The sequence below is a fragment of the Panthera onca genome, chromosome A1, assembly GCF_046562875.1.
Source record: "Panthera onca isolate mPanOnc1 chromosome A1, mPanOnc1 haplotype 2, whole genome shotgun sequence".
In the NCBI taxonomy this organism is placed as follows: Eukaryota; Metazoa; Chordata; class Mammalia; order Carnivora; family Felidae; genus Panthera; species Panthera onca.
In genome coordinates, this window is record NC_138339.1 from 174281703 (window position 1) to 174304223 (window position 22521).

The 22521-nt window shown below is 43.8% G+C and overlaps 1 long non-coding RNA gene across 1 annotated transcript; it reads left to right on the forward strand.

Moving 5' to 3' along the window:
- Positions 1-1652: 1652 nt before the first annotated feature.
- Positions 1653-9812, forward strand: LOC132681918 (uncharacterized). The gene is made up of 3 exons (XR_009611316.3): positions 1653-6421; positions 6503-6668; positions 7577-9812. It is a non-coding gene; the product is annotated as an uncharacterized LOC132681918 (long non-coding RNA).
- Positions 9813-22521: the final 12709 nt, after the last annotated feature.

Here is a 22521-nt window from a genome sequence, read left to right on the forward strand (position 1 = left end):
CCTAAAACAATATTGTACGTCAATTATTCTTCAATTTACAAAAAGAAAGAAAGAAAAATTTGTCTCACTTTTCTGCTTCAACAAAACAAGCCACTAAAAAGCCTTTTCCCTTGAACTACAAATGTTGAAAGGCAAAGTCTTCTGGCTTAATAGGGCTTTTGAAAAGTGAGAGAAACCCATGCGTGAAAACCCAGCTGGTGAGTGAATTCCTCAGACGGAGCCACATCTTTTCTCTCACTTCCTTGTTTCCTTCTCCTACTCATGCTTCCTTGTGGGTCTTCTGACATTTTTATGAGTCAAAGAATAAAACTGTTAGTAAACCCTGGTAGTGTGCTTTAAATGCACCACTGTTAAGGATTTGAGAGGGTAGAGCTGTGTCAGTCTAGATTTAGAATCCTGGCTATGCTGAAGGCTCCGACAGAGGAAGAAAGGAAAGCAAACCCTGGATCTTCGTGTGATCTCCTACCATTCTACCAGGTATTCGGTGCTAATGAGCAGATACCGCACTGAACCCCCACAGCAACCTACCTACCTACCAATTTCACACCCACAAATGCTGCCTTCTTTCCTGTGACTACAAATGGACAACCACTGCTCACAGCGAGGGCCAGCCTCTCCACTTGGGCATTAGACCCCATCTCCTTTCTGGTAGGTGACCTCTCAGATGCCCCTGAATGACCCCCACTTCCTGGAATTCATGCCTTTGTGTCAACCTCTCCTTTTGAGTGTGGGCTGGACCTAGTGATTTGCTTCTAACCAAAAAGTGATGGGATGGCATTTCCTAATTAAATTACAGAAATGATGACTCCCTCTCCCCCCCCTTTCTCTCTCGGCTCTTGCTCTGGGGGAAGTCAGCTGCCATTTTGTGAGATGCTCCATAGAGAGCCCCACCTGGCAAGGATTGGATGGTCCTCTAACCAAAGGCCAACAAGGACCTGAAGCCTGCCACCAATAGAGCAAGTAACATGGAAATGGATCCTGACCCAGTGGAGCCTTGAGACAAGGCAGCTGGGGCTGACTCTTGATTGTGGTCTTGGGAAAGATCCTGAGCCAGAGGTCCTCAACAAGGCACCCCTGGATCTCTAAGCCACAGAAATCATGAGATAATCAATGTTTATTGTTTGAAGCCATTAAGTTTGAGGATGATTTGTTATGGTGCAAGAGATAACTAATATACCATGTGACATATGTAAGGATATGGCTCCAGAAAATCTCTCCCCTTTCTCTTGCAATAGCAAAATTTTCCCTCCCTACTTAATCATTCTTGCCAGCATAAAAATAAATGCTATGCTCTCTTTCTTTTTATTTATTTATTTTGAGAGAAAGAGAGAGAGAGAGAGGTAGAGAAAGCACGAGTGGAGGAGGGGCAGAGAGAGGAGGAGGAGGAGGAGGAGGAGGAGGAGGAGGAGAGAGAAAGAGAGAGAATCCCAAGCAGGTGCTGCACTGTCAGTGAGGAGCCTGATGTGGGGCTCGAACCCACTAACTGTGAGATCATGACCTGAACGGAAGTCAAGAGTCAGACACTTAACCAACTGAGCTACCCAGGTGCCACAAATGTTATTCTCTCTTAAAACAAACAAACAAAAAAACCTCTCGTGACTCCATTTTCCCCTCTAGCTACCATTCCACTTCTCTGCGCCCCTTTATAGTGAATTTGTTAAAACAACAACAACAAATGATGTCTATATTCCCTATTTCTATTTCCCTGTTTCCTCTTTTCCTTAAACTCCTTCCAGTCAGAGTTTGTCCCCTCCCCCAACACCACCCATCAAAACCTGTTCTGACCCGGGTCACTGATGACTTCATAAATCAAATGGTCAGTTCTCATCGACAGCATTTGAGAGAGTTGGTCACTCCTCCTGGGAGCTATGTGGCAGCTAAGCAACCACACTCACCTGGTTCTTCTGCTACGTCACTGGACCCTCTCTCCTAGTCTCCCTTCCTGATTTCACTTCTCTCCAACCTCTTGTCAAGTTTTATCAGATAAGATACGGATTCATTTCATATTCTCATCTCATAGCTGAATGTTTGTGTCCTTCTGCCCCAAATTCACGTCAGAATCTGAGGCGCAGTGTGATGGTATTTGGAGGTGGGGATTTTGAGAAGGGATTAGGTCATGAAGGTGGAGTGGGATTAATGCCAAGAGACTCCAGAGAGCTCCCTTGCCCTTTCTGCCATTGGAGAACACAGCCAGAAGACAGCCGTCTGTGACTCAAGCAGCAGGCCCTCACCAGACAGAGTCGGTCCCGGACTTCCCGACCTCTAGAACTCTGAGGAATACGTTTCTGTTGTTTATAAGCCACCCAGCCTACGGTATTCTGTTTTAGTAGCTGGAATGGACTAGGACTCTCTCCAACCTTCAAATGAATTGCAATTGTCTTGGGAAATTATTTTAACAGTGTAGGAAACCACTGTAATGTAAATTACATATCTTCATAACCAGCAATATGGGTTTATCAGTTAGTATGAGCCAGAGTAAGCGGAAGTAACCTATAAACCCTGAATCTCAGTGGTTTACACAACAAAAGTTTATTTTCAGTCTGACTCAGGTTAGGGGGAGTGTGCTCATCCAGGCTGATAGAGATTCTTTTGTTTTTTATTTTTTTTTAATTTTACTAATTTTTTTTGTAATGCTTATTTATTTTTGAGAGAGAGAGAGAGAGAGAGAGAGCAAGGGAGGAGCAGAGAGAGAGGGAGACACAGAATCTGAGCTGTCAGCACAGAGCCGGACGCGGGGCTCGAACCCATGAACAGTGAAATCATGACCTGAACCAAAGTCAAGAGTCAGACACTTAACCAACTGAGCCACCCAGGTGCCCCCAGGCTGATAGAGATTCTATGTTAATAGACCTCTATTTTGCTGACTGCTTCAGCAGGGGAATACAGCATAAAACCATACACAGGCTCTTAAAGCTCCTCACTAAAAATTATGCACATCACTTCTTACGTCTGTTTAGTCAAAGTAAGTCTTGTGGCCATACCAAACCTCAAAAGGGGCACAGAAATACCATCCCGACCACGTGCCCAGAAGGTGGAGAGCCAGAAATATTTGATGAACTCAGTATTGACCATCTCAATAGGTTTTATGTTAAACATCCTCAATCTTAAAAGAAAACATTACCAACTGGGCTCCTTTGTATTAAGAGACAATGTTATCTGGAAGAAAATGTGGCTAAAGCGTCCCTGACTTAACCAGTGGTCTTTTTACCTCCCGTAATTGAAAAGAGTTCCTATGGCTTTGCAGGTGCAGCCAAATTTGGGAAAGCCATGTGATGCTTGCTGCTCTGCCTTTCATCTCAGGCTTTGATAAAAAATGTCCATCTCCTCTCTGAATTCACAGCTTGCCAGGCGGTCTGTTGCAGTGGAGGATTTCTGGAAGGTCCATAACCCCACTGAGGGATTTGAAACTGTACTTCAGCAGTACAGCTCAAGAGTTTCTTATTTCCTGAATTTATGCACCCCCCCAAAAAAAGCCAGACTCTTCCTCCCATCTTTCCAATCTTGTCTCTACTCACTCCACATAAGCATTCATACATTCATCCTGATACACACGCCCCATCGAATGACTCTCTTTTGGGACCTGGTGTTATAATTCTACATTTGTCCCCCCCTCCAAAGTCCTTCCCATCATTCAAAGATCTACTCAAATTTCATCTTTTTCTAGATCTCACACCCTGCCAAGTTCTGATGCCATTTGGCTTTTTTCCCCTTCTGTTTCTCATTGTATTTTCGTTGTTACTGTTTTTGTTCTATTAGGCACTTCCTGGCTTCATTGAATTGAATAATTCTCTGTATGTGTGTGTATCAACACAACTGTGTGAAAAGAAGAGTATCTTACTTAGCTTTGTATATCAAAATGGCCCCCTCTCCTTTCCCCAGTGCCTGGCCTAGACTCTGGTCCTCAGTAAATGTTTGTAATAATATACTCTCTGTGTTGGAATATTTTCTTTCTGAACCTACCAACAATTGGAAACGCTTCTAGCTTTAATCAACTTTCTTTTCTCTTCTGATCTTATTATGTGTGGTCTCACTGTGAGTGTTTCAGTTAGTTCAAATCTAAATGCCAGATTTACTTCCAAGAAGCCTAAATCTTAACATTTAAATATGAGATTATATCTTCTGGGCTCATATCTTGTCTGTATCTTGTGGGGTAAAGGGCTGAAGGAAGGAGATCATTGAACACCCAATATAAGAAGAACCTTTCTGTATTAGTTGGGGTTATTAATGTGAGTTGTTATAACAAAAAAAACCCAAAATCTCAGTGGCTCAACACAATTTTTCATGCATATCATAGTCCAAGGCAGGACATGTGGCTCCTCTCTAAGTAGTGACTTGGGACCCAAACTTCTTCCATGTTGTAGTGAGGCCATCACCTAGGGCCTTCTGGATTCTCTGCATTCAGCTGACTGACAGGCCCAGACAGCCCATGGAATTTGCAGGGGTTTTATGCCCATGCCTGGAAACAGGAGGCATCACTTTAGCCTACAATTCTCTGGCTAACACCTCCACCTAGTAATAAGGCATGCTGGGAAATCGATTCCACTGGTGTACCAAGACAAAGAAGAGAGGATTGGTAAACATCTACCTTGTTACTTTCAAAGGACCTACAAAGTCATTTCTTCACTGTGCAATATTGAGACATTGTTCCAACACTTTCTTGAACAGGGAGATTTGAATCCATGTAAAGGGGGCACGGGGAGCTTCCCTGTAACCACGCTGAATTTCTAGTCCTCTCCTTTGTCTATAAATCCCAGAATTTACTCTCAAAGCCACCCCTCCCCCAAACAACAACAACAACAAAAAGAATAAAGAGACAGGTAGGCAGTCTCTTCCATCAGGTTATTCTCTTCTCTCCCTGAACCCAGGCTACAGGAAACGTTCTCAGAGAATGTTTTTCAACCTTAACAGAGCATCAGGGTCAATGTGAGCTTCTGAACCATTCCATTGAACATTACTCCCTCCTCCTAGAAACACTTCCTTCCCTCAGCCTCCAGGATCCCACTCTTTCTTGACTTTCCTCCTGTCTATCCCATCCTATCTCCTTTTTCTGTTTTTTCTTCTTTCCACTAGCCTTAAATAGTAGGGTGCTCCAGGGCTCAGCCCTGGAAACTTGTCTCATCTCTGTCCAAGCTCATTCCCTTGGTGATTGTATTAGTTTTCTATTTATGGCATAATACGTTACCACAAACCAAGTGGCTTACACGGACATCCCTTGTCGACTCACAGTTCTGTAGGTCAGAAGTCAATGCGTGGTGTGGATGGGTCCTCTGCTCAGGGTCTCAGAAACGGAAGTCAGCGGGTCAGCTGGGCTGCGTTCTCATCTGCAGGTTCTGGAGAAGACCTGCTTTCCAAGCTCAGTCACGCTCAGCTTTAGAGTTCAGTTCCACAAGATTGTAGGACTGAGGCCCCCATTCTCCCTCTGGTTTTCAGCTGGGAACTGCCCTTGGCTCCTACAGGCTGCCTACGTTCCTTGCCATGTGGCTCCCATCCTCCAGCTTCAAAGCTAGAGATGGAGACTTTCTTATGCATGTAATCCCTCTTGCTTCAAATTCCTCTCCTCTCCCGTCTCTGCCCTCTAGAGCCAGATTCAGAGGGCTCATGGAATTAGGTCAGGTGCACTTGATTATCCCCTTTGACTAAATCGAAGTCAGCTGATTAGTAACAACTATGGACTGAATGTTGGTATCTGCTCCCCATTCATATGCTGAGCCCCTAACCCCTAGCCAGTGTGATGGTATTTGGAGATGGGGCCTTTGGGAGGTAATTAGGGTTTGAAGAGGTCATGAGGGTGGGGCCTTCATGATGGGTTTAGTGCCCTTGTAACAAGACGTGCCAGGGGGCTTCCTCTTTGTGCCCTCCCACCCCATCCCTCAGCTGCTTTCTTTCTCTCTTGCTACCAGGCAGGGACACAGCAAGGCAGTGGCCATCTGTAAACCAGGAAGAGACTTCTCCCTGGTAACTGACCATGCTGGCACCCTGGTCTCAGACTTCTATCTTCCCAGTCAGTGGGATTTTGTTACGGCAGCCCTAGCAGACCTATACAGTAACCTTAGTTATACCTGCAAAATCCCCTTTGCCATATACTGTAACGTAATCATAGGAGAAAAATCTCACTATGTTCACAGAATCCACCCATAGTTAAGGGGAAGAGATTCTAAAATCTCTGGAGAGGGTGATAATGTTAGAGTGGTGTTCACCTCAATAATCCCACTTAGTCTCATGGCTTTAAATATCATCTATATGCTCATGATTCTCAAATTTATTTCTCCAGTGTAGACCTGTCTCCAAACCTAGACTTTCTATCTACCTCCTAGACGTTTCCACTTAGATGTTTTCCAGGCGCCTCAAACTTCACATAGATGCCGCCAAATTCTCCATCTTCCCGCGCAGACCTGCTCCTCACATAATCTTTCGACCTCAGGTAGTGGCAGCACAATCTTTCCTATAGCTCAGGTGAAAACCCTTGAGTCATTCTTGATTCCTCCCTTTCTCTGTGCTGCAGCCATCAGGAAGTCCTCTGGAGTCTAGCTTCAAGGGCCCACGCCGTCATAATCTCTCATGTGAATTACTGCAACAATCCCTGTTCCAGTTCCTATTGCTGCCTAAACAAATCACCGCAGATGTAACAACTTCAAACAACACCGACTTCTTATCTTGCAAATGTGAAGGTCAGAGGTCCGGGGACTTTGGCCAGATTCTCTGCTCAGGGTCTCGGTGAGACCAGGATCAAGGTGTCCATTGGCTTGGGCTTTAATCTGGAGCCTCTGAGGGGAAAATCCTCTTCTAGCTTCCTTCAGGTCCTTGTCAGGACTCAGATGCTTTTCATGGTTTCCTCTTCCTGCCTTCTCTTTCTGCCACCTTCCTCTTACTCCAGCTGAAGAAAGCTCTCTGCTTTTAAGGGCCTTTGTGTTTAGACTGGGCCCATCAGGACAATCCAGAATAATCTCTCTATTTTAAGTCCATAACCTTAATTGCATCTGCAAAACTCCTTTGGCTATGTAATGTAACCATTCACACATTCCAGGGATAAGGGTGTGAACAGGGTGCAGGGATCATCCCACCTGCCCCAGCCTCCTAAACTGGCCTCCCCACTCACGCCCTGTTCCCCCGCAGGCCATTCTCAACTCGGCAGACAGACCTGCAGTGACTTTCCATCTCACTTAGAGCAAGTTCACATCTTCACTATATCCCGTATGCCTACTGAGTTTGGATGCCCCTCACCTTTCCGACCTCCTGCTCACATACCAAGCATGCTCCCTCTTCCAGCATTTGCTTTTGCTCTTCCTCGCCCCACACTCTCTTCCCTTCAGTACCTCCATGGCTCACTCCCTCATCTCCTTGAAGTCCAGGCCAAGATCCTACCTTCTCAGCCAGGCCTTTCCTGACCACCTGCTTAAAACCGCAGCCTCTGTACTCCCCAGGACTCCTTTAGTCCTTTTCCAGGCTTTAGTTTTTTTCTCCATAGCACTTTTCGCTCCTGAATGTAATACATATTTTATCTGTATTTGTTTACTGGGTGCACCAAAGCAAGCCGCACAGAGATTTTTGCTCATTCTGTTCGCTGCTTTATCTCCAGTGCCCAGAACAGTGTCAGATGTGCAGAAGCACCCAGGAAATGTTTGTCAGATGATCGAATCCATGAGTATGAAATGGACATCCTGGCCTGCCCTACATGGAGGAGATGTTGGGTTGGGACCAGCAGAAAGGAGTTGGACCTTCCGTCCCATGGAGTGCCCTCTACTCGTCAGAAAAAACTGTAAGTGCCACGAAGACCAGGCTGGTGTCGCATCAGAGGACCTGGCATGCAGCAGATTCTTGGTAAATGTTTGCTGAATACAGTTGATGTCACTGTGCTGGATTCTGCACATACATGATCTCATCTCACCCCCTACGACCTGTAAATTGTGAATTTCATTTTACCACTTTGACCCTTCTCACAGTGAGCCAAGGGAGACGTTACAGTGTGAGAGCACACTGCGAGGTGTCACAGTATTTCTGGAGAGGAGTTTCGGTCATCCAATCCACCCTGTACATCCCAGGTTGTATCCCTCTCCACAAATGTGCACACTTTTGAAAGTGTTAGGCCGTGGGAGGACAGCGTGCTGCAGTGATAAGCATGTGGGGTCAGCCCTGGAGAGGTCTGACCGTCATCTGGCCACTGACCGGCTGTGCGACCCTGGAGTAGTTACATAATCTTGCTAAGCCTCCCTTTCGTTGTCTTTAAAAATAGGGCCAATCATCGCACCTTGTAGGGATATTGCGGGGATTAACTGAGATCATGCAGGTGCAAATACCCAGCAGAATGCTCGCTACAATGATAAGAGTTTCCCTCCTTCCTTTATGAGAACCCGAATACACCTCTCGGACGTCTACCCTTTCACGGGAGCCTTGCTCTTGGGAGCAGCGGAGAATGAAACACCTCTCCCTTCCAAACAGCTTTCAAGGCAGTTATCTTGTTCTCCCTCAATCTTCTCTTTCTAAAGGTGAAAATGCTCAGTTCATTCGACCATTCCTTATGAAACCGGTTTTGATTTCTAAGTGGGCACTAGCTTGACAACACAGCTTCCGAAATGTGCTGTCTGGGGAGGACGTCTCCGAGAACTGAGCTCGAGTACTTTTGTTGTGTTTAGTTCCTATCGTAGCCCCAGCGCCTGGAGAAGTGCCAGCACATAGTGGGTCCTCAATAAACACGTGTCTATTTAAACAAGGAGTCTACAGAGGTGCTCCATTTGCTTTTTGTGGGGCTCACACTGCTTTTAATGTCAGCTCTCCTCACATCTCAATGGTCCCGAGTGAAGTAAAAATCCACTTCAAACTAGCTTTTAAAGATAATTGCTTGGACAATATCCTCACAGTCTCTCAACTAGAAAATTTGAAGTTGGTACCATGTGATGCCCAGGCACCCTTCCAATTCTGGGTTTTGTTCCCTCTTTTTTCTTCTAATAAAAAAAAAGAGGTATAATTCACAGAACATGACACTCCCCATCTAAAGTGTAGTTCAGTGGTATTTACTGTACTCATGAAGTTGTGTCTCCATCCCCACCACCTAATTCCAGAACATTCCCATCACCTCAAAGAGAAACTCCACACCTATTAGTAGTCAGTCTTAATTCCCTCCTCCTTCCATCCCTTGGCAACCACTAATCTACTTTCTGCTGCCATGGATCTGCTTATTCTGTCCATTTCCTATAAACGCAAACATCCAGGATGTGGCCTTTTGTGTCTGACTTACCTCACTTAACACAATGATTTCAAGGTTCATCCCTGTGGTAGCACACATTCGTTTTGGTGACTGAACAATATTCCATTGTACGGATATGGATACACTGTATTTCATTTCTCCATTCATCTGTTGGGTTATTTCCACTTCTTGGCTAATAGGAATAACGCTTCTACAAACATGTATGTACAAGTTTGTGTGACACATGTTTTCAATTATCTTGGGTGTACATCTGGGAGTGGAATCGACGAGTGATTGGGCGACTCTCTGTTTGACCTTCTGAGGATGGCTGCACCATTTCACATTCCCACCCAAAAATGTCTTTGGTTGTGTGAAGGTTCACACACATTCACACACATTTGGTTGTGTGAAGGTTCCGATTTCTCCACATCCTTGCCAGTACTTGTTATTTTTAGTTTCTTTGATTCCAGCTGTCCCAGGGAGTGTGAAATGGTATCTCGCTGTGGCATTCGATTTACTTGTCTCGTTTAAGTCAGGAAGTTTAAAGATACTCCCTCCAAATCTTCCTAGCATCCTGTTTGTCTTAATATTAGTCATATACTTGTTAAACAATTATTAAAATTAATTTATGTTCTCAACTTGGACCACTTGTTAAATTTTTTTTAATGTTTATTTATTTTTGAGAGAGACAGAGTGCAAGGAGGGGAGTGGCAGAGAGAGAGAGGGAGACACAGAATCTGAAGCAGGTTCCAGGCTCTGAGCTGTCAGCACAGAGCCCGACTTGGGGCTCGAACTCACAGACCGGGAGATCATGACTTGAGCCCAAGTCAGGCGCTTAACTGACTGAGCCACCCAGGTGCCCAGCTTGCACCACCTCTTAGTGTAACAAGTTTGTTCAATGTACAAATCTGTCTAATAGAATGCTTGCTGTAGTCATTAAAAAAAACAAAACAAAACAAAACAAAAAACAAAGGATCAGTTCAACTTTTAAAAGTTGTGCCTTAGTCCTAATCATCTATTGGTTGAGGGCTCTCATACTCAACCCCTCCTCGCTCTTCAAGCTTCTGTGGATATACTTCATCCCCTCACCCCCCAGGGTCCGTCTTCTGAGAGTTCAGAGTTTATCAGCTTGCCGCAAGCTCTGGCAACAGAGAGAGGTTCTAGGTCAGAACCACCGTGCCAGGAGAGCAAAGAGGTGCTGGGACATTTCAACCCCACGTCGCTTCTTGTAGAAATAAAAGTCAAGCCTCTATCCAAGAGCAAGACTGGAAAAGATACCTAAAAATCCTGAGCCACAAATTCACAGCCTGCATAGATCAACCAAAGACCACATACACTTAATGTGACACAATGGCTTTCACCGGGACAACTGTGCCCCCCCAGGGAGCATCTGGCAATGTCTCGAGACATTTTTGGTTGTCTACTGGCATCTAGTAGGTAGAGGACAGGGACACTGCTGAACATCCTACAGTGCCCAAGACAGCTTCCAATAGCAAACTTTCTGGCTCCAAATGTCAACATGCAAAATTGAGAAACCCTTGTGTAATAGGTTACTAAAAAGGACTTTTCCTATCTTTTGTCTTCAGCATATTTCACAGACTTTGGTTGAAACTATCTGGTTCCACCTCTCTAGCTGAGCCCCCAGGTGACAGTGGAGAATAAATAGTTAGGTTTTCTATACTCTTATTAAAAGTAGTGCTCAAAATCTCACCAGTGATTGCAGTGAGCCATGTATAAAAAATATATTTATAGTATCCAGAAGGTAAGTGGAGAGATGGCATATAAATATAGATATATATAATACATGCACACATGTATCCATATATGGGCGTGTATATATTATCACCTATGAAAAACTCATTGTCATATAAAGAAGGGTATCTAGACAAAAGAGAAGGAAAATATTATAAATGGTTAATTATTTATTTTTTGAGAGGGGGGGGGTGGGGGGGGCAGAGAGAGGGAGACAGCAAATCCCAAGCAGGCTCTGTGCTGACCCAGGGCTCAAGCCCACAATCCATGAGACCATGACCTAAGCAGAAAACCAAGAGTTGGCTAATTAATTGAGCCACCCAGTTACCCCAAGAAGGAAAATATTATACAGGTGCTTCTGGCAGTAAATTAAGAAAAACATTGTTATTTGTCAGACTTTCATTTATTTTAAATTTTTAAAAATGTTTATTTATTTTGAGAGAGAGAGAGAGAGAGAGAGACAAAGCACTAGCAGGGGAGGGGCAGAGAGAGATGGAAACACAGAATCTGAAGTAGGTTCCGAGTGCTGACAGCTCAGAGCCTGACGTGGGGTACAAACTCATGGACTGCGAGATCATGACTTGAGCTGAAGTTGGATGCTCAACCAACTGAGCCACCCAGGTGCCCCATTATTTGTTTATTTTTTATTCGCGCGCGCGCGTGTGTGTGTGTGTGTGTGTGTGTGTGTGTGTGTGTGTGTGTGTTTTAAGTAATCTCTATGCCCAACATAGGACTTGAACTCACGACCCTGAAATCTAGAATCATATGCTTTACCAACTGAGCTAGCTAGGCGCCCCTTGTCAGACTTTTAAAATGTGTAACTTATTTTGTAATTTCTCATTCTAAAGAGATTTATACATTTACACCTCATTTTTATTAATTCTGTATTATTCTTCTTTGAGAGAACCCCAGGCTGTAGAGCCTTCAGGTCCTAAAGTCAACCTTCTGAGTCCATGATCTTAACCACTACAACCTTCTGCCTTTCTCCACCCACCAGGCACAGACCTGGTTATCATTAAACTTGATCTGCCCCTGCCTGAGCCCATCCCAAACAAGCTTTGTCCTCACCCGTCCACAGATGCTACTCTAGGGATTACCCACAACTTGGCAAACCCAATCCATGGACAGTTCTCAGTCACAGTATTACCCAATCCTCTGCAGCATCTTACACAGTCGATTGCTCCCTCCTCCTTGAAACTCCTCTCTTGGCTGTCATGACACCACACCCAGAAGGTTTCCTCCCTCCCTCTCTGCCTTCCCTGTCCAGCTCGTCTCTCGCCCAGTGCCATGGCTTGAAATGCCACATACATCCGGCGGCCCTCAAATCGCCAGCACGGATGTTTCCCCAGAACTCAGACTCGTTCTTCCACCGCTCTGCCTGACCTTTCTCTTTCCTTGTGCATCTAATATGCATCTTAAGCATCGTGTCCAAAACAGAACCTGCGATCCTCCCCCACCTCGACCTGCTCTTCCCTGCAGTCCTTCCCAGGGCAGTAGATGAGACCTCCGTCTACGGTACCTGACTGCTCAAGCCCAAATCTGAGGAGCCGTCCTTTTAATCTCTAGATCCAACTCCACTAACAGCTTCTGTTGCCTCTTCTTGCCAAACATATCCAGCCTCTCTCCATGTCTCCCCAGCACCACTCTCCTCGTTCCTGGCTCACTGCTGTGGCCTTGGAGCTGGTCTCCCTGCTTCCATTCTTGCCCTGCTGCAATCCACGCTCTATACCACACAGTCAGGGGAGCTCAGGTCATGTCGTTCCCCTGTTCCTCTGCTGGAAACCTTCTGGTGGCTTCCCTTATATTTAGAATAAAATACCCTGGCCTGATTTCATCCCATCTCCTGCTTATCTGCAACCCTCCAGCCACATTGGCCTTTCTTTGACTTGAACACACCAAGCTCATTCTGGCTTAGGATTTGTATTGCTGTTCCCTCTGCCTGGAAACCCCTTCCCTGTGATCTCTTCATGGTGACTCCCTGCCATTCTGGTCACCTCTTCAGAGAGGCTGTGCTAAGCAGCCATCCTGTCACTCTACCACATAAACCTATTTTGTTTTTCTTCCTAAACCTATTTCGATTCTCCTCATTGCACTTACTACTGTCTGTTACATCCTAATTTATCTGTTTATTGCCTTTCCTCTTACTACAATAGAGGCTCCATGAGAGCAGACACGGTCTTGTTCACCTCTGCACTAGAGGATTCAATAAACATAATAGTGAATGGCTGGGTGAATCCCTGTTTTACAGATGGGAAAACTGAGGCACAGAGAGTTAAGTCTCTAGGCCAAGGTAACACAGGGATAGCGTAGAGTCAAGGTTTGAACCCAGGCAGTCAGTCTTCAGAGTCTGTGACCTTAACCATCATAGCACCCTACCTTTCTCCACCCACCAGGCACACACCTGCTGGTGATTGACTAGAGACCAGAAAGGCAAGAGGATGCAGGTCGGCTACTCTGTCTTGTATCCAAGGGCGACACCTCCTGGGATGCAAGGAGATAGAACAACCTCATGGGTCCATTCTTAAATACTAGAAGGTGAAATATGAGCGGATTTCCAGAACCCATCACTGGGTCTTCAAGTCAAGCCTGCAGCTGACTTTGACCAACTTGCTCCTAAAGTCTTCCCAGGGCCCCTGAGCAGACCTGAAATTCACCCTCTCTTCACTCAAACCCAACACAAAGCAAAAGAGAGTCCACTTCGCAGCAGCGGTGTGGTTGCTTTTAGGAGTAAGCGGGGTGCACCCGGAGGCTGCCAATTTGGTATTTCCAAATTAACGAAGGCCCCTCGTGAGATGACTGTGAATGGACTCCGAAGTTACCTGTCACTCCCCGCTGTGCCCTCCCTGTCCTGTCGGGAAAGGGATTCCCTTCTCCTGCAAGCAGTTCACACTTTTTAAAAAAAAAAAATTTTTAATGTTTTTGATTTATTTTTGAGACAGAGAGAGACAGAGTGCAAGTGGGGGAGGGGCAGAGAGAGAGGGAGACACAGAATCCGAAACAGGCTCCAGGCTCTGAGCTGTCAGCACAGAGCCCGACATGGGGCTCGAACCCACGAACCGTGAGATCATGACCTGAGCCGAAGTCGGATGCTTAACCGACTGAGCCACCCAGGCACCCCAAGCAGTTCACACTTTTACACCATGGTCTCCAGGTTCCTGAGTCTGAGGTCATTTGTTTTTGCTGTATTTGATGAAATATTGTGTTCTATTCTTCCCAGGGCCTAAGTCACTTCCTGAAGTTAAATTTGCCTGGGGAGTGGCCCTCTTGTGCAATTAATGTATAGAGGCACCGCCAGGGAATGAACTTGTTGTTAATTCAAGCGTTTAACAGCATCTTCAGCCCACCCCTCCCCCCACTGCCCTCCCCCCACAGTGACTGGTGGGTTATTTGGTTTTTTCTTTCCCCTGATACCTAATAAAGTAGAATGAATACCTTCCACGTATTGTAGACACAATACGTGTCTACACGTGTCTTCCCCGTGTTTCTTGTTCCGTGTATGACCACAGCAGAAGGAGAACGAAAGGGTTATATAGATCCTTGAACCTGAGTATTTTCAAGCTCATCGCTTGGAGAAATTACTAATCACTTTCGCAAAGGTTATTCCTTTGGAATCATGTGATTTAAAAACACATTCCTCCCTTTCAGATGTAATTTCTGTGAAATGATAATAATTCAGCAGTTAGTACAAAGAGCAGTAAAGTCATATATCAAGATCACATTCCAGCCCTCTACCATTTCTATTTCTGACACATAAAAAAGGGCAACATATTAATACTAGAGAAATTCAGAATTTATTTTCAACTAAGAATGACTGAAAAAAGATTACTTTTTGACCTTTGTCTTTCTTTGCTAAGGAGAGCTAAGACCAAATTGTCAACCTTGGTTACCTTGAATAAATCAAGATTAAATTTCTTTATATAATGTCTTCTTATATGTTGCTTAGAAATGATTATTAATTAGCACACTAAAGCATACACAGATGTATGTATTTTGATACCAGAATTTAAGTTATTATTTAAATATGGAAAAAGCTGAATCTTAGGTATATCAGAAAATTGGGGATTAAATCAAGTGTGTGTATGGGTGGCTCAGTCGGGTTCAGTGTCCAACTTTGACTTTGGCTCAGGTCATGATCTCGAGGTTCGTGAGTTTGAGCCCCACATTGCTGTTTCTGCTGTCTGTGGAGCCCACTTCGGATCCTCTGTCCCCTCTCTCTCTGCTCCTTCACCGTTCGTGTGCATGCATGGGCACGTGCACACTCTCCCTCTCTCTCTCAAAAATAAAATAAAATAAAATAAAATAAAATAAAATAAAATAAAATAAAATTTAAAAAATAAATTAACTAAACGTGTGTGTGTGTGTGTGTGTGTGTGTGTGTGTGTGTGTGTGTGTTACTCCCTATTTATTGAGGTTTGGAGCATCTAGCAGACATTTACTGATAAGGACTTCCCAAAATCAAGGGCTGAGACCATTGCTGGGGAGGTCAGAGGCAGTGTTTCCCTGGAGTTCAGAGAGTTCAGACCTATGGAAATGTGCACAGTGTGCAAGTATATTCATCTTAACCAACACTCATAGGATCTCAGAGTTGGGAGGACCCTTAAAAGTTATTTAATCCCTTCTCCTTGCATTCAAAAAAAGATTCTTATCTTACAAGGGGTGGAGGAGGAAGGAGTTCCTCCCTAACCCGACCCAGTCTGGCTGGGTTGTGTGGTAAACTTTTGATTACTTAATATTTTGTATCTACGAACAAAGAAGTTTGATCATTAATAAAGCAGAATTTCCATATGGGGTTCTGCGTTAATTGCTTGGATTTAACGCATAAGTTTGAGGAATTTAAATGTTTGCTAAATTCAGATGCTTCTCGAGTAAGAAGGGCTTGGAGGGTGGGAGATGTTAGTGCCCAAGAGATCTCAACATTCCCTTCCAGAGTTCCCAGGGCTCTTGGGCAGTTGAGCTCAGGCTTCAGTTAAAAGCTCTTGTCTTGTAGGAGAGGAACACTCCTGAGTCCATCTAGAAATGGCTCCAGGTGCTGGCCACTTCTCCTGGAGTAGTGGAGCTTATCTCTGGACAAGGGCAGGCATAAGCTCTGCTGATGGAATCAACAACAGGAGATGGGATTTTAAGCTCTTTGTGGCCAGGTGACAACCAGACATGGTAGTTATGACAGCCCTGACAGACGAGACACCCCCCACACCCACACCCACACACATTTAAAACACCGTGGAGCTCCTAAATTCACAGATGACAACAGAGCCTTCAGATCCCCCCGGAAGTCTCATGGAAGGGCAAGGACTACTGACATGCATTTGTGAGTTATGATGATTGTTCTAGATTTGGAAGCCAATTGTTTTCCGGTACTTGATTTGCAGGTTAAAAAAAGAAGAAAAAGGTCTTTCCCGTGATTTTCAGATAATGGCCGATTTGACTGACTTGCTTGGTCTCTTGAATTTCATCGCAAAACTCAAACGATAATCACTAACATCCAAGTCATGTGGGGAAGACTTTGGCAGCTGAGTCCACACACCCAACGGCGAAGTCCAAGGCTATTGTGTTTCCACCATGTTCACATTTTGATTCATAATATTCTGCTGTTTGAAGGAAAGGGTCAGCTGGCATTTATTCTGGTGGAAATCCAAGTGGCCGCATGCCATCGGCTAAGCAGCACACATTAAAGATGCGTGTGCCTCTTCTTGCTGATTCCTTTTGCTAGAAGGATGCACTTTCCTGATAAATGAAATCTGGAAACCTCTCTTCCCTCTAATTTGCACGAGAGAATTAGGCAAAGGGCCTACGAGGATTAGGAAGGCTCTCGCACCATTCATCTGGAGTCCCGTCACAGTCACAAAGCTCCACGTAGATAGTGCAATCACCACCACATTCAACATGGAAATTATTCTGTAATTGAACTTTATTAGACACTAAGGCTGAGCCTCCCCGAAGGAAGAAATTTGAACATTTGGGAATGTTATCTGGGAAATTTAGCTTTAAAAAATACTCATTTGAAATATTTGGCTGATTTATTAAAAAAGTACTTTTTCCAGAAGTTTAAAATATTCAAAGAATGACCTGGATTCTTCCTTCCTGTTGATATGTTGTAGGACCCATCCTAAAATACGCACATTCTTAGTCATTGTGTTTCAGTTCTTTCGCGGGAAAGAAGTTAGATTGACTTATAAAAGAGAGAGGTCTAGGTCCCCAGCCTGGCTGCTCTCTAGAGTCTCCGTCTTGCATTTCCACCTAACTGCTGGACATCTGAACTTGGATGCTTTGTAGTTACCCCAGAGCCCAGCTAACTCCATGCTCCAATCTCCCCCTTTGCTCCCAAATGACTCACCTCCCTGATTCCCCTCACTGTCTCTGGTACTTACGCTCACTGCCACGTTCCTTGCCTTTGTCCCGAATATCTGTGAGTCTCCAAGGCTTGCTGGGCATTCCCTTGCACTATCTCTCACATTCCACCTCTCCTTTCAATTCCCATTGCCCCCAGACCCCCGCCGCTTCAAGCCTGGATGATTATAATAGTCTCCTAACTAATCGCTTACTTGTTTCTCCCCTCCAATTCACTGCTGCCACGGTAATCTCCCTAAAACACCATTTAATCATGCCAAACCCTTAATTAAAAATCTTCATTATCTCTTCATTACCACCAGGATAAAGTCCAAGCGCCTTAGTTTCCTTCCACTATCTGGCCTCAATCCACATTTCCAGTTTATTGCCCACTATTTCCCCACAGTTTTCGTAGACTGCGCTAAAACCTGTCTAGTGACACCTTTCGTCCACCTGGAATGGTTTTTCCAGGCCTCTAAACTGGGATTTCTGTTCATTCTTTGAGGCCCACGTCAAATCCTTCTGTCTCTTGTGGGGCAACTGTGTCCTCCTCAGAGCTTCTAGGACAATGTCCAGTATCAAGCCCATTCGGAGTCATTACTCAATTTTTGAAGTGTTTGTGTTTTCTGACTACTTGGACTCTATGTGTCTTAAGATCAGGAACTTCTCCAGATACATGTTTATATCTCCTTCTCACTATAATCACCACCACCATTCATTGCCTGCCATCCCCAGTAAATACCAGTTACGATATGATTTGGTTATAAGATGTTTGGAGTTTGATGGCCAAAGGGAATAACTGGTGTGGTGTGTCCATTGTGGTCCTTTTTATTTGAGACAACCCATATGGGTGATTGGCATGACAGATTATAAAGGGAATTCATTTTGTATGAACAGGTACTCAGTTAAATTCACCCAATCCCAAAGAGATCTAATTAAAGAAGGAGAATTGCTGGGGAAAAGCATGTGTGGTGAAAGACTGTACTTCTCAGTACCCATAAGGACTAAGGAATACGACGAAGGAAAAATCCTTATGCACAGCCGTTGGATGGGAGAGACTGAAGGGAAACCAGGCACACTGGTGTTAGCGTCTAGGTTCTAATTTGCATCTAAGTGTTCAGAAGTGTGTAGCTCTGCCCTTGTTTGCTTTGATGCTAGACTCACACAGGAGTAAGCACAGAATACCTGGGTGGAGAAGTATCAGGTGATTCTCCTGATTCTCTTCTGCATTTTAGTTCTGATTAGAATATAGGAACCTTGTCCTGAAAAGACTTTTGTGGTTTAAAAAAGACAACCAGATAGTGTCTTTCCTGCTCTCTGCTAGCCTCGAGTGCATTTCACCTCAAGGACCTTTCCCTCTTCTGCTTTGTCTCAATTCACTGTGTTCCTACAGGAGTTCAGTGCTCTCCTCGTCCCCTGGAGTTCTGAGATCGGGCACTTATAATCTCACATGCCATCATTGCAAGAGTGAAAATCTTCCTTAGCGTCATTTGAGTAGAGGATACCTCTTCCTGTCTTCCCCTACTTTCCTCCCACTTTGGGGGGGGGGGGGAGCTTCATAAGTAAAGCAACATCAGATAGTCAATGATGCGTTTTCTTTTATCTTTTCCTATCTTTCTTGCCCCTTCTTGTTAATTTTTTTTTCCACTGGGAAACAGTGAATCTGGGCCACTTGTGCATTGGCATTATTAGAAGCCAGGGACACAAATGATCATCACGATTGATGGCATGACCCCAGGCACCAGCTAGTGGTTTCCCATGTTACCTATTCCCTACTGATGAGCTGTCATTCGAAGAAGCCCCCAAAGATTAGCTGATGTCCTCTAGCCTGATCGTCCCATCGTTCCCAAAGGGTCTCCTGTAACAGGCTTTTGTTTTTCCTAATATAATCATTAAAAGCAATATTTCAGTCAATGAGAACTGAGGTCACCCTATGTGTGCAAGACATTGTTTTCAAAAGCTTGAAATCATTCTGAGCAGGTGAACTGACGCTCACATGACTCGAAGTTGCTCCTAGGTTAAGGTGACATATGAATGCTTACAAATTACAAATACAATAGAGTATGTGGCTTAAGTAAATAATCTGAATTAGAAGGTGACTTAAAGAGGTACATCTGGGCACAATTTTGATGCCCGTTGTATCAAAAAGTGGAAGAAAGTGGTGTACAAAAAGACATGGACCGTTATCAGAGTAATGGGAGGATGAGGGGGTTTGATTAAGAAAGGGAGTTCAGGGACGCCTGGGTGGCTCAGTTGGTTAAGTGTCCGACTTGGGCTCGAGTCACGATCTCATGGTCTGTGAGTTCAAGTCCCATGTTGGGATCTGTGCTGAAAGCTCAGGGCCTGGATCCTGCTTCAGATTCTGTCTCCCTCTCTCTCTCTGCCCCTCCCCCACTCATGCTCTGTCTCTCTCTCAAAAATAAATAAACATTAAAAAAATTGAAAAAAGAAGAAAAGAAAGAGAGGTCAGACTGGAAGTTTATTATCCCAATGGGTTTGAAACACATAGTCTCATCTATCTTTGCATCTACAACAACCAGGATAGTGCAAGGCACATAGTAGGTGGGCGATTAGTACGTATGAATTAATGATAAAAAATTAATGGTTGCAGGATCAATATATCAAATAAAAAGTTAGCTAGTATATTTTTAATTTTCTTCAATCTGGGTTTAAATTTTTTTTTCTTCCCCTATTGCCTGATGGACTTCTTGACTTTCTGACAGAGTTGATCAATAAATGGAAATCCCTAGATTATTATTTTATGCACATCTGTAATGTTTTACTTGGCCTCATGCTGGGTGTGAGGCTCAGACAGGAAAAAGCACTTTGATCCCTTCTTAGTAGAGAGGCCATGTCAACACCTAAGGAAGATAATACCACCAAAGCATGTTTAAAAGCTTTTTGTTATTGGATGGACATTAAGGTCTTCAGGGAAAGGGTGAGGGCATCTTGCAGATCATTGATGTGCTACAGGGAACTTCTCTCAAGTTCTGGTTCAACTGGGAAGTTGAATTTTCCCAGGGTTTTTGCCCAGGTCAAAATAACACTTGCAATGACCTTTTCTTGCCTGAGTACAAACCTAACATAACGTACCTCTCGGTCTAAAGAGGAAACCACAACAATTTCACTCCAATTGGAAGGTCGTATATTGTGCAGAGCAGAAATATGAGTAGGGCAATCATTTTTTAGAGAAGAGAAAATATGGAGGCCTTTCCCTCCGCGTGAACTTGGAGGTCTCCTTGGTAACTGTGTGCTAATTGGTGAACCGTGCATCTGCAGACAGCGGGGCGGGGCAACTCCCTGCCGGACCTCCAGGCACAGGAGCGCCACCTAGTGAGGAAATTCCCCTTCAAAACTTTCTGAATAAAACAACCCCAACTGTATTCATGTAACTTCTCTTTGAAAAATGATTAAGTTCACATAGATAAGTATTTAATTTTAACTATTTTAACAAAGAATTTTAACTTAGGAGTTAAGACACAAGAGCTAGTCAAGTAAACAGAGAAAATTCAAAGGTCCAACCAATACTTTATCACAATTTAAGATTTCTTTCCACCTTGTATATTTTCAAAGTGCTGATACGTTATTTTTCAAATACAAAGAAATCTGCAAAACTTCTGGAGGAAAACAAAAGGGATATGTACGGAGGGCTGGGAATAGTGTGCAGGGGGACAGAAACAATACCTTTCACGCTATACCGAGTTATATTATTTTCAGACCAGGTGAATGTGCTGCTCATCCAAAAATTATATTTAAAAAGAGCCTTTGGCACAAATTCATGTTGCAAAGAGCTGTGAAGTGTCGGCAAAAACAATATCACCAAGTTACATTAAATTTGCTAATTTACAAAGAAAAATGGTGCTTCGTCTCCACATGGTTAAAGAATGTTCTCCAAGTGAAAGTATTTGTCTGCTAAATGTAGACTGGTGTATATATAAACTTCATCTCTCTCACACACACACGCAAACACACACACACAAACAGTGTGCACACACTTCTCCTCTGAGTTTCCTACATGTTACATAGGCAGACATCTCTATTATTGAATTAAAAGAGAAAACAGACACTCATGTCAATGGTACTCAACTTCTTTGAACAAGGTCTACTGATAACGTTACCTAATTTGATCCTTGGACATACCAAGTGAAAAAGTAAATGGATATTAAATGTTACAAAGCACACCTCATAGGACATGTCCTTTAGGATGCCACAAGGGCGGAAACGAGTCTTCCATTTATCTTCTGAGGCTTGGAGAGAAAAGATGCATGGAATCCTGTACCCAATGCAGCTGACAGTCGCCAAAAAGACCAAGACCCGGGATCACCAGGCCGGCCTGGTCAATGTTCCCGTGACACCAGGCCACCTGCCCGTGTGTTCAGGAGTGGCAGACTGCCATATTGCCTTCCATCACACTTCAAAAACTATGATAATTTGCTTTGACGTTATTTTATAACCAGGCAGAACTGGATAAAAAAATGTGAAAAATATCAGGTAGCTTTGGAGGGTTTTTTTTTTTTTTTTGCCTCTGCGGTTGAATTTTTTTCTGCCCACAGACCACTTTACCGTTAGGTAAAAGACCCTGGAAACTCCACAACTGTTTCCACGGAGTTGAAACAAAGTGATACACAAGCAAACTAGACAGCTTTTTGCTGAGCAAGTGGATGCGATTTTTTTCAAGTTCACTTTGAAATTTCAAACCAGACCCTCAGGGAATAAAAACCCCATCACTACCATATTTTACTGTTTTGAATTTTGGGTCAATACTGAGGAGGAAATACATTTCTGCCATATTTAAAGCATAATAATGGAAAATAAAAGTACAGGTTTAGGGTTCTGCATATTTTAGATATACAAACCACAGACTGTGACCTAAATAGAATCTAATATTTTTTCTAAAACGATTTTATTAAAAAAGTAAAAATAAAAAGAAAGATTTTATTTTTAATCTCTACACGCAACATGGGGCTAGAACTCACAACCCTGAGATCAAGAGTTGTGCACTCTACTGACTGAGCCAGCCAGGCACCCTTACAATCTAACCTTAATAGTGTTCATTGCTGTACCTGATGTCAAGTGTTATCTTTTATTTTCTATATTTTTTATAGAGAAATAATAGACAATATTAAAATAACTTCAGCGATTATTATGTGACACGTGTTTATAATTTTTTCTTACTTAGAGTCCCTTAAAACATTACATTGTATAGAGTCTGACAGCTAAGAAAAAGTTCAAGTGAGGGTGTCTGAAGATTTTTAGATATA